Raw genomic sequence first — 12,144 nt, forward strand, 5'->3', positions numbered from 1 at the left:
TCCGGCATTTATAGTAAGTAAAGGCTTTATTTCAGACATAGTAAGAATCAACTTTAGTATTTGAGTTTGACTTTTTTGTTGTTGTTAAACTCTGAACATTTATATATTCAAATGTATTATGGGTATTCCCCATCATTTGAGATTATCTCATGATTTAGCTTCCGCACAATATTTTCTTACTTGAGTTTATTTAGTATGCTTTTGATATGCCAGCAAGGTTAGCTTGGGGTCACTCGTGATCCTAGGTCACGTGTCCACGTCAAAAGGATAGCCTCGGGGTGCAACAAACTTGGTATCATAGCATTAGATTTAAGTGTCCTAGGATGTCTGAAAAGTCGCACTAAGTACAGTCCTTTTCATGGGTGTTAAGGCACCACATCTAATGAGAGGGAGGCTATGAAGTACTTTAGGAAAACTTCATTTTCTTGTTACTCTTATTGTGCGTAAGCTATGATCTAAATCCTTATTTCTAATTCGACGTTATGCCTTTCAGATCACTATTACATTTCAAGTCTTTTCTTAGATGTTTATGCATTGTTAGATCCAGTGGCTACTCTTATCTTTGTAACTTTCTTTATAGCAGTAATCTTAGGTGTGAGTCCAAAAACTCTCTCAGAACCCTTGTTAGTCTCTACTCCAGTCGGTAACCCAGTTATAGCTAGACGTATATACAAAAATTTCCCTGTCACAGTCTCCCATAAAGTCACCTTAACAGATCTTGTAGAGATAGAAATGGTAGACTTCGATATCATTCTAGGCATGGATTGGTTACATTTCTTTTATGCCGCAGTCGATTGTATAACTAGGATTGTTCGCTTTCAGTTTCCAGACGAACCAATCTTAGAGTGAAAAGGTAGTAGCTTAGCACCTATGGGTTGATTCATTTTTTACCTTATGGCCAGAAAGATGATTTTTAAGGGTTATCTCTATCATCTAGTTTGGGTTAAGGATTCAAGTTTCGAAACCCCAACTTTTGAGTCAGTTCCAGTAGTTAATGAGTTCCCAAAAGTGTTTCCAGAAGATCATCTTGGAGTTCCTCCCAAAAGGCAAATCGACATCGGAATTGATATCCTTCCTGATACCTAGCCTATTTCTATTCCTCCTTACAGAATGGCTCCAGCTGAGCTTAAGGAATTGAAAGAGTAGTTGAAAGACCTTCTAGATAAGGGTTTCATTAGACCTAGTATTTCACCATGGAGTACACCAGTGCTGTTCATGGAGAAGAAAAATGGTTCCTTCAGAATGTGGATTGACTACCGGTAGTTGAACAAAGTCACAATAAAGAATAAGTACCCTATCCCGAGGATTGATGACTTGTTTGACCAACTTCAGGGTGCTAGTAATTTCTCAAAGATAGACCTCAGATCCTGTTATCATCAACTTAGAGCCAGAGATATTGACATCCCGAAGACAGACTTCAGAACTCGGTATGGTCATTATGAATTTGTAGTTATGTCATTCGGACTAACCAATGCTCCTGTAGCTTTCATGGATTTGATGAATAGGGTGTTCAAGTAGTATTTGGACTTGTTCGTCATTGTCTTTATTGATGATATCCTCATTTACTATTGGAATGAGGAAGAACATGTGAATCATTTAAGGGTTTTCCTTTAAACTCTCAAAGATTGCCAGTTATTCGCTAAGTTTAGCAAATGTAATTTTTGGTTACAATCTATTTCTTTCCTTGGGCATATTGTGTCTAGTGAAGGGATCCGAGTAGATTCTTAGAAAATAGAAGTAGTGAAACAATGGCCCAGACCTATCTCTCCTACAGATATCAGAAGTTTCTTGGGTTTGGTTGTTTATTATAAAAGGTTCATGGAAGGGTTTTCATCCATAGGCTCTCTATTGACTAAGTTGACTCAGAAAAAAGGTTAAGTTTCACTGGTAAGATAATTGTGAGAAAAGCATCCCAGAACTGAAAACTAGGTTGACTATAGCTCCCATTTTGACTCTACCAGAGGGTTTAGACGATTATGTTATCTATTCTGATGCATCCAGAGTCTGCCTAGGTTGTGTGTTGATGTACAGAGGTAAGTTTATAGCTTATGCTTCTAGGAAGCTTAAGGTTCATGAGAAGAATTATCCAACTCATGACCTCGAGCTTGCAGCAACGGTGTTTGCATTAAAGATTTGGAGAAATTACTTATATGGTGTTTAAATAGATGTGTTCACAGACTATAAGAGCCTTCGGTATATGTTCACTAGAAAGAGTTGAATCTTCACTAGAGGAGATGGCTTGAGCTCCTCAAGGATTATGATATGAGTGTGCATTACCATCCTTGTAAGGCCAATGTAGTAGTAGATTCTCTTAGCATACTATCTATGGGTAGTGTAGCACATGTTAAGGAAGAAAGAAAATACCTAGCAAAGGATGTTCACATGCTTTTTCTCTTGCGAGTTCACCTGACGAGTATATCAGATGGTGGTGTAACTGTTTAGAATGGGTCAGAATCTTCATTGGTAGCAGAGATGAAGGAAAAGCATGACAGTGATCCTATATTACTTCAACTAAAGGGTGCAGTTCATTAGTAGAGAGTTGAGATTTTTTCCCAAGGGGGAGATGGTGTGCTTCGCTATTAGGGTCAATTATGTATTCCTAAGGTGGGTGAGTTGAGACATCAAATTCTTGCGTAAGCCTATAATTACTCCAGGTATTCTATTCATTTAGGCACCACTAAGATGTACTGTGATTTGCGGGAAGTCTTTTGGTGGAATAGTATGAAAAGGGATATAGAAGATTTTGTGGATAATTGCCTTAATTGTCAACAAGTGAAGGTAGAACATAAAAAACCAGGAGGTATGACTCAAGAGATCAAAATTCCTACTTCATTACAGGTTTACCTCGTTCTCGCAGACAACATGACTCTATTTGGGTGATAGTTGATAGAGTTACTAAGTCTGCGCACTTTTTGGCTGTTAAGACTACAGATTCGGCGGAGGACTACGCTAAGATTTACATTAATGAGATAGTCAGGTTGCATGGGGTTCCTTTGTCTATCATTTCAGATAGATGTCCTCAGTTTACCTTTCATTTCTGGAAGTCATTTCAGAAAGGTCTTGGTACTGACGTTAATCTTAGCACAACCTTTCATCCACAGACAGATGTTCAGGCAGAGTGTACCATTCAGAGCTTAGAGGACATGCTGAGAGCTTGTGTGATCGACTTCAAGGGTAGTTAGGTTGATCATCTCCCTCTTATAGAGTTCGCCTACAATAATAGTTACCATTCCAGTATTCACATGGCCCCTTATGAGGCATTTTATAGGTGTAGATGTAGATCTCCAGTTGGTTGGTTTGAAGTAGGTGAAGCAGCCTTGATAGGACCAGATTCGGTTCATGCTGCTATGGAAAAAGTTCAGCTCATTAGAGATAGACTTAAGACAGCCTAGAGTCGCCAGAAATCCTATGAAGATGTAAGGAGAAGGGACTTAAAGTTCCAAATTGATGATTGGGTTTTCTTGAAAGTGTCACCTATAAAGGGGGTAATGAGATTTAACAAGAAAGGAAATCTTAGTCCTAGATACGTAGGCCCTTACATGATCTTGAAGAGAGTTGGTAAAGTGTCTTATAAGTTAGAGTTGCTAGCAGAACTAGCAGTAGTGCATCCGGTCTTTCACATTTCATTGTTGAAGAAGTGTGTGGGTGATCCAACATCTATTGTACCTTTAGAAAGTGTGGTTGTGAAGGATAGTCTCACTTATGAGGATGTACCAGTTGAAATTCTTGATTGTCAAGTTCGAAGGTTGGGAAACAAAGAAGTCGCTTCAGTTAAGGTTTTGTGGAGGAGTTTGTCTGTAGAGGGAGCTACTTGGAAAGCAGAAGCAACCATGAAGGCCAAGTATCCTAATCTCTTTTCTTCCGATCCCATTACAGCTTGAGGTAATAGTTCCTCTTCAGTTTTTCAGTCATTCATGCGCAGTTTATGTCTTAGTATCACGTTCCTTCACTTATACTTGTATTTTCAACATATTTGCATGTTCTTGGAACATAGTTCAGTCAGAAATCAGTTTTCTAGTGTTTAATGGTAGGGTTTTCAACTCTTTCCCTCCATCTCCAGCTAGTTTAGTCTTCATTCGAGGACGAATGTTCCCAAGGGGGAGATAATGTAACACCTTGTATGCTAGAACTACCAAAAAACAGATTTTTTTCAGAAGTTGTAGGTGCAACCCATTGCCACTAAGGGACCGTAGGGTGACCCACGGTACGTTGTGGTGGTCTGTGGTGCACCACCTGCAACCCCCCTAGAACCCCTTAGAAAAAATTGGCTAATGGTAGACCCACGCTAGGACCTACGGACCGTAGGTCAAACCATGGTCTGTGGTCTAGGGCCGTAGGTCAGACCCATAGAACCCACTCTTTGACGTCGATCGGTGGACTGACAGGATGGGCCGTTAGTCAATCGACAGTCCGTCGTTCAGGCCTGTCTGTGGCTTCAACAGATTTTAAGTCAGGGGTCGTTTGGTCTTTTCCTCATGTGTTGGACCCCTAAACTACATCGTTTAACCCTTAAACAATGTGGTTTTGGTTAGTTTTAGCCTAGTAAACAAATTAGAACCTAACCTGATAAATTATTCACCAAAAATTCAGCAAACTTAGACCAAAACAGAGGAGAAAGTCGACCAATCCCTAGTTCAAGAACACAACAAGTTTTTTTCAGTTCTAGCCCCAAAATCGAAAGATTTATCTGTGGAATTCGTCACCAGGTATGTGAATTTCACTGGTGGATTTCTTTCATCCACTAGGTTTCTAGAATTCATTCAGATTCTTGATTCTATTCATATTATCTAGACCTGGGTTTCTAGAATTTCAGCAGTTTATTATAAATTGGTTACTTGAATGTTCCTAATCAGATTATCATGATATTAGTATTGTTTTGTGTAGATTTTTTCTTAAATTCAGAACCTTAGCTATGTAGTTATTTTAGTTCATGAATTACACATGCTAGGTCAGTTATCTCAGTTATACATGCCTCAGATTTGAATGTTTCATTATTAGTGCTTTAATGGTGCATTTTCAGTTAGCATGTCAGTATTTTGAGCTATCCAGTATTACACAAATCCAGTAATAGATTGTTAATTACATAATCAATTGGGAGTATCTTAATACCGAGTGGACTTGGGTTAGTCACCCTCAAGTCCCTGAACTACTTGCTCCGTAGGTTGTAAGTCCCCTCTGTAAGTATCAATTTAGTGATCACACCAAGTCATGCGTCTATACCTCTGGCAGGGTATATTGGGTCCTCTCGATGGGGAGTATACATCAGACACCACATTTAGCTCATGTGGTTTTATGTTTGCTATTAGTAGCTCCCTTACAGTCAGATTATATGGCATTGACCAATGTTATCAGTCACAGTTCAAAATTTAATCTCAACATGTTATATATTTGGTCATTGCATACAGTCATTTCATGTTCAGTATTCTAAGTTTAGTATCATGCTTATATTTTATCCTTGCTCAGATATATGTATTGGTTTAGTTATGCTAATTGTTCAGATTTACTCTATCATGCATGCTCAGTACCTTTCAAGTACTGACTCATACTCTACGCTACATCTTCTCATGATATAGGTTTAGGTTCTCAGCTTCTGAATCACGTATAGATCGATTCCCGATCTGCAGTTCAGCAGCATCATTGGTGAGTTCTCATTCATCGAGGACGATTGACATGATTATCTTCCTTTGCTTTTTGATCTTTAGTTTTCAGTATTTGGTAGATCTAGCTGGGGCATGTACCAACATTTCTAGTTAGTAGAGGTTTTATTTCAGACATAGTTAGAATCATCTTTAGTATTTGAGTTTGACTTTTCAGTTGTTATTAAACTCTCAGTATTTATATATTCAGATTTAGTATGAGTATTCCCCATCATTTCAGATTATCTTATGATTTATCTTCCGCACAATATTTTCTTATTTTAGTTTATTTAGTATGCCTATGGTATGCCATCAGAGTTAGCTTTGGGTCACTCGTGATCCTAGGTCCCGTGTCCACATCCAAGGGGGTAGCCTCAGGGCATGAAAGCTAGCATAAATCATCAACATAAGCACACTACATGTGTTAGTCAACGTAAGACATATACCATAATCATAAGAGACAATAGCACAAGTCATAAGCATAAAAGATATCATCATAAAACATAGCCTATAAGCATAAGATGTAACAACATAGTCATAGACATAATCAATACATCTAGTTTAACATATCATAAGAGAAATACTTCTTAAGTCACCTCAAGGCAAGCTTGTGCAATGCATGGATAAGACCCCATAATCCCACCCATGCTAAGCAAGTCACTTTAGGCCCTCATTCATATCATCTTTTGATCTCATCCTTAGCTTATTTCTGATAGACAATGGAACATTCACCTTTAGTCATATGTGTATTGGAAGGGCCTTTCAAGATACAATCCAACCAAGCATAGATCGTAAGCATAAGTGATAAGCACATTTATTACATAGACCATCATAACATAAGAGAACATACCATGAATACCTTCAAAGCATACTTGTGCAATGCATGAATAAGATCCCATAATCTCACCCATACTACGTAAAGCTTCTTGAGTAAACATAGTTCATAATTCATAACCTTGTTGTGGGATTAAGCCTTAACCAACATAGAACATGGGAGCTTAACATGGAATCCAATGTCTACCCCACACCGAAAAGGGGTTGCTCTACTTGCCTAAGGTAGAACCATACTCTTAGGTTAGGTTAATCCAATGGCTAAGTAACTTACGAGGGCACATAGTTTATGGGATAAGGAGATTGTTACTATAAACCCGCCCTAAATTAATGGAGGAGCTTCCATCTCATGGGACTTCTTCTAGAAACCCGCCCTTTACTAACGAAGGAGTTTCCATCCCATTGTCAATATCCATTCGGTGTTAGGCATTAATTCCCATGAAGTTCATATTAAGTCTTGACTTAAGTTCATATTCATGAAAGAATGTCTTGACACTCAATCCATCATAATTCATAAGATAACACATTAAATCATACGTGAGAATAGCCTTTCACCGTCCATGTCTACATATAGATTCAATAGGTGAGACTAGTCATCCAACCTTGGAATCATCATATTGTGAGAAAACTATTCACATCATATCATATTCATACATAGGTGTGCATATGAGAATATCCTTTAAAAAACACACAACAAGGTCATAAACATAATCACTTTATTCTCAAAGTGTTCCTAAAGCATATACATAACCTTAATAAATCATGCATAATATCATATCTTGTCCTTTCAAGGACCAATGCTCATATCAAATCAACACATCTAGAATGACTACATTAGACATGGATATAATGACAATTTCAAGTAATCAAATCGCTATATGCATAATCTCATATACTCATAATATAGGTCATGTGAGCAAAGTCCTTCCACAATAATACAATATACAAATAAATATACATAATAGCTTCACTCTCAAAGCCCTAACATTCCTAGTTAATTAATATTAGCTTTTACCCTCAAAGCCCTAGAAATCACATTCATACTACAAGCCTTACTCTTACGCAATACTTCACATAGTCATCATATATTTCTAATTCTAATGACAATCTAACCACATGCTTCATCCTTGATCAATTTTAATCATATATCATCATATAAACTCAATCTCAACACTACTAGTCATTAATCATCATATGACCCTTGATCTAATCAATTCATGTCTACAAGATTTACTTTTAAGAAATTCATATCTAGGTGCTCTAATCTCAAGCAATTCAAAAAGTAATTCATTAATCTTAGAAGGTCACATCTAAGCTCTCAATTTCCTTTTTCATGGCATAAAACCAAACTATATCAATTTCACCCTAGAATCTTAGGTTAATTAAGAATACATGTATAATCATGCTAAAATCGTGTAATTTCATCATAAATAATCATAAACGATCGAAAAAAATCATAATCCACTCAGTTGGATCACATTCATCATAACCCACAACATTGGAAGAAACCCTAGTTAGAGTTTGGGATTTTTTCTTCAAATTGGGGAAAACTAGGGGACATCATAGATGAAAGGAGTCCATGAATGAATAAGCCAACATACCTTGATTAAAAAGCCTAGTAAGCTTGAAACAATGGACTCTTTACCTAGCTTGAGCCTTTTCTTCTTCCTCTTCCTCTTCATTTTCCTCCTCCTCCTCCTCCTCCTCCTCCTCTTCTTCTTCTTCTCCTCCTTCTCCTTATCCTTCTCCTTGTCCTTCTACTTATGCTTCTCCTTCTCCTTATGCTTATCCTTCTTCTCCTTCTCCTTATCCTTCTTATCCTTCTCCTTCTCGTTCTCCTTCTTCTCCTTTTCCTTCTTCTTCTTCTTCTCCTTCTCCTTCTCCTTCTTCTTCTCTTTCTTTTTTCTCCTTCTTTTTCTCCTCCTCCTCCTCCTTCTTCTTCTCCTCCTTCTCCTTCTGCTTCTTCTCCTTCTCCTTCTTTTTTTTTTCTTCTTCTTCTTTTTCTTCTTCTTCTCCTTTTCCTTCTCCTTCTTCTTCTTCTCATTTTCCTTCTCCTTCTTCATCTCTTTCTCTTTCTTCTTTTTCTCCTTATTTTTCTCCTCCTCCTCTTCCTTCTTCTTCTTCTCCTCCTCCTCCTTCTTATCCTTCTCCTTTTCCTTATCCTTCTCTCCTTCTCCTTCTTCTCTTTTTTATCCTTCTTCTTCTTCTTCTTCTTCTTCTTCTTCGTCTTATTAATCAAGAATACATGTATAACCATGCTAAAATCGTGTAATTCCATCATAAATAATCATAAACGATCATAAAAAATCATAATCCACTCAATTGGATCACATTCATCATAACCCACAACATTGGAAGAAACCTTAGGTAGAATTGGGGAATTCTTCTTCAAATTGTGGAAAACTAGGGGACATCATAGATGAAAGGAGTCCATGAAATAATAAGCCATCATACCTTGATTACAAAGCCTAGAAAGCTTGAAACAATGGAGTCTTGACCTAGCTTGATCCTCTTCTTCTTTTTCTTCTACTTCCTCTTCCTCTTCCGCTTCCTCTTGTCTTTCTCCTTCTCCTTGTCCTTGTCCTTCTGCTTCTCCTTCTTCTTCTTCTTTCTAGAGAGAGGAATTTTAAGAGGGAATTGGGTTTCTTTTGGGGGTTTCGAATTAATGATTTAGGATGACTTAAATAAGGGTCTAAAGTGTTTATACAATTTGTCTAAACTAGGGTAAAACAATGTCACTTAATAACTAATTAGTTCTAGAAAATTCCACAAAGCCCCTACTTAACCGTTTGAAACCAACATTCTGCCTCACCCACGAGACCACGCCCACGGTCCATGAGTGGACCCATGGGGCATGCTTGTCAAGCGTGGGTGGTGGTCTGCAACACTGTTTTTGGGACCCTTACCCACAACCCCTCACCCAAGGGGAGTGGGTCCCTTTCGTGGATCATTATTTTTTGGGCAGAATTTAGGGTCCTCCTCAAGGACCCTTGGTTATTCCTTGGGGGGGGGGGTCGTACCTTGAAGTTCTAACCCGAAACCCTTCATTTTAAGTACGGGGAGTTATATCTAGGACTCTAACCCTCACGACAAGCTCTAGTTTAGTCTACTAGTTTCTGGGGTGTTAAATCAAAACCCTCCACCAATGATAATTACTCAAGATTCTAAGTTCTAAGAATCAAATTAAGGATTAGGGGAGTGATTATTTTACCTTTAGCGCTAGAAATTGTGGAAAACTGTCAAAAACTTCTTTGGTTCACCTTGTAGCTCTCAAGAACAAAGTTTTACAGAAAATAATGATTTTGGGGTTTTTCCCTGACATAACACACGACTATCCCGCCACAGTGGCCCCACCCTGAGGGAACTAACCCTGCTCTAGAGGATTTCACGGAGGTAAAATCTCGGAATTTAAGTTGAAAGCTCCCATTTCATGACACACATTCAAACCTGGACATTCAAAAACTACCCTTTCATGCTAAGATCAGTTTTGAGAATTTTACTCGCTCGGATTTGATTCCTTAAAGTCGTACATGCTCTTTAACGTCTTGGCTATCCACTCATGTGATCAAATTCATAATCAACCCCCCCTATTACTAGGTTTTCCTAAACCTCACCTGTCTCGAATTTTGTCCAACTTTTGCCTAGGCTAGAAATTTCTAAGCCACTACTCAAAAGCTTTCGCACTAAATTCATTTCCCATTGGCTTTTCCATAACGACAGGAACAAGTCGTTACATATACTTGGTGAGGAAAACACATTTATCTTTCATGCATCCCATATGAAAAATGAGTCCAACATTCCCATACAATATATATGGCCAGATGATAAGAAGTCTAATGTTGTAGCACAAGAACTTCATGTTCCCCTTATTGACTTAAGGGGTTTTTTTCTCGTGACCCTGCCGCCGTCCAACAAACATCTAGGCTTTTGGGTGAAGCGTGCAGGAGTCATGGTTTCTTTCTTGTAGTAAAGCACGGAGTTGATGCTAATCTCATCTCTAATGTCCATCGTCATATGGACATGTTCTTTGACATGCCTCTCTGTGAAAAGCAAAAAGCTCAAAGGAAAATTGGTGAACATTATGGTTATGCCAGCAACTTTACTGGAAGGTTTTATTCAAAACATCCTTAGAAAGAGACACTCTCTTTACGATACTCTGTTAAAGAGTGATCATCTCACATAGCTCAGGAGTATTTCCAAAGGACATTGGGTGAAAGTTCCAAAAATCTCGGGTAAGGACAATCGACTATCTTAGTTCTCATCTTTCCAAATTTTTTGTGGTACTTTTCTTTTTGGTATGTTTCATAAAAATGTGTTTTTTTTCCTTTTTTGGCATGACATGTTTAAGACCACTAGCTTAAATGATATTCTTGTATATATATATATATATATATTGAATTCAAAAGTCTTTCTTTAATATCTTATATTTTATGTCAAAACAAAATCAGACAAAAAGATTGAAACAAAATGAGTATCTATTTTTCTATTTTCGATTATGTATATGAATTAATCTTTTTTCCCTTTAATTGCACATGAATGTTTATCAAGATTATTGCAATTCCATGAGCATGCTTTCTCTTAGGATCATGGAACTTTTACGGATGAGCTAGGTGTACAGAAGAGTCAATTTAAAAAGTATTTCGAAGATAATGAATCCATCATTAGACTCAATTATTATGCCACGTGCCAGAAACCAGAGCTCAACTTAGGAATAGGGCCTCACTATAATCCAACATCACGAACCGTTCTCCATCACCAAAGGATATTTGAAATTATCTTAAGAAAGAATATGTTGGAGGTGAAGAATTCAAGTTTCAAAGAATAAAAAACTCCAAGAAAATCAAAGAATGCTTGGATAGATTGCTTGGTATTGATAACAAGGTAAGATTTCTAGGCACTAGATCAAAAAAAGCTAAGAGATATATAAACACAAGAAACCAAAGGTCGATTCATTAAATAATTTGACTTTAGCGAAAAATCCAGAAACTCATTCTTTGGATGTGATATTAAAGACTCCCTTAATTAAGAGGAAATGTAGTGAATGCCAAAATCCTAAGAAACAGCCTCCCCGTTTGATATTATAGAAGAGACAGGTGATAACAATCTTATTAAGGAAAAGAAGGCAAAGTTTTCCAATTCCATGGGAAAAGACTTCAGTAGAAGCAGAGCTAGTGAAGGGACTGATGGAAAAGGTAGCGGTAAGAAGAAAGAGCGAGTCAGACAAGTTCTATATTACACTGTGCATAGCATAGTGCAGATGCTAAAGATTTTTCAAGATGAGGAACATAAGTGAGACAGATTTTGATGGTTTTTGTCACGACCCAGACCGTCGTGATTGGCACCCACACTACAAACTGGTGGGAGAACCACTACTACAACCCAAACCAAGTAGTCCATCTAAAAACTAAGGAAATTAAGTTACGGAAGCAAGTTAATTAACTAACAAATGCGGAAATTTAATACCTAGATCCTGAAAGTCAATGTACCAAAACATCTAAACAAATGATCCAAGTCTAAACAAGAAGCGATACATTCCCAAACTAATGAACTAATTAACTAACTAGAACAAATATCTAAGTCCGGAAATGATAGATATAGATGACTGATAATCCCATGGCAGCCTGGAAGAATTGGTTCACCCTTGAATTCGAAGCGACGATCACTGATCTTCTAAGCG

General features: G+C 37.6%; 1 pseudogene; it reads left to right on the forward strand.

Moving 5' to 3' along the window:
* The first annotated feature begins 1,193 nt into the window (after positions 1-1,193).
* On the forward strand, positions 1,194-11,760 carry LOC125823816 (gibberellin 20 oxidase 1-like; annotated as a pseudogene).
* The last annotated feature ends 384 nt before the right edge of the window (positions 11,761-12,144 follow it).

This window comes from Solanum verrucosum, unplaced genomic scaffold (assembly GCF_900185275.1).
Source record: "Solanum verrucosum unplaced genomic scaffold, falcon-dt-bn FXZP01000237.1, whole genome shotgun sequence".
Lineage (NCBI taxonomy): Eukaryota > Viridiplantae > Streptophyta > Magnoliopsida > Solanales > Solanaceae > Solanum > Solanum verrucosum.